Source organism: Phodopus roborovskii, unplaced genomic scaffold (assembly GCF_943737965.1).
Source record: "Phodopus roborovskii unplaced genomic scaffold, PHOROB, whole genome shotgun sequence".
Taxonomy (NCBI): Eukaryota; Metazoa; Chordata; class Mammalia; order Rodentia; family Cricetidae; genus Phodopus; species Phodopus roborovskii.
In genome coordinates this window covers 6,179,455-6,180,494 of record NW_026126412.1, presented here as the reverse complement: position 1 = coordinate 6,180,494, position 1,040 = coordinate 6,179,455, and the positions used below count along the sequence as shown (strand labels likewise).

Below are 1,040 nucleotides of genomic sequence, written 5' to 3'. Positions count from 1 at the left end.
AGTGATCTTATACTAGTACTAGACCTCTCTCTCTCTCTATATATATATATATATATATATATATATACATATATATATATATGTGTATATAAATTGTCTTACATATCAATCCCAGTACCCTCCCTATCCCTTCCTCTTTCCCTCTCTCCCACCCTCTCATGCCCGCCCACTCCACATGTAGGGTGATGCCCTCCAGGAAGGGTCATGTAAATTTGGCAAGTCATTTGGAGTAGGGACTATGTGCTTGCTTCGCCTGCACATATACTAAAATTGGAACGATACAGAGAAGATCATCATGGGACCTTCTACCTCTTAATCATTTGAAAATTTTCTTCTTCTTCTCTTTTTTTTTTTTGTTTGCTATTTTGAAGTAGAAAGGAGATCAATAATTGAAAAAGGTGTCACCTGCTAGTGTCAGTGAACCTAGACCTCTCAGAACCATAAAGTTGGCAAAGTCACTGACCCAAAGGGAGAGTGAGCCTAATTTGCTTTGACAGTCAACACACTGCAGAAGTTTGGGATCCCAGCAACCTAAACTTGGTGGTGACAATGAAGCTGTCACCCGAGTGTCTAAAACTTTCTATTCTCTAATTCATGCTAAATATTAGTGCAGGACAAATGGTGCCTAGCTGGATTCTCTGTGGCTTTGAATATCATAAATCATGCTATATTTAAGACATAAAATGGTGTAGAATGTGCCTTTTTCTCTGTAAGGGGATATCTAAGATAATAATGACATATACCCATAGTGTATTATTTTATTTTTACTTGTTATGAACTTTGCTTATTTATTTTTTCAACTGTAGGTATGAAAAATCTGCAAGTGCTTTTTAAAATTTAATTGTGGTGGCTTCAATTAATTACATTTTAGACTACACAGTATCATTTGCTACTTTTAACTGAGCAGGTAGAGTTTAGATTTAAACTACACTGTGGATGTATGGAGTACAATAACGCACTCAAAACCTGGGTGGATTAGCGTGTTTCCTCCAAAGAACATATCCATGATGTTGTTAATTAAATTCTAAGCAGGTAGGTGT

At 36.2% G+C, this 1,040-nt stretch overlaps 1 pseudogene; it reads left to right on the top strand.

Annotated features, from left to right (window-relative positions):
- Positions 1 to 240: 240 nt before the first annotated feature.
- On the top strand, positions 241 to 340 carry LOC127220941 (uncharacterized; annotated as a pseudogene).
- Positions 341 to 1,040: the final 700 nt, after the last annotated feature.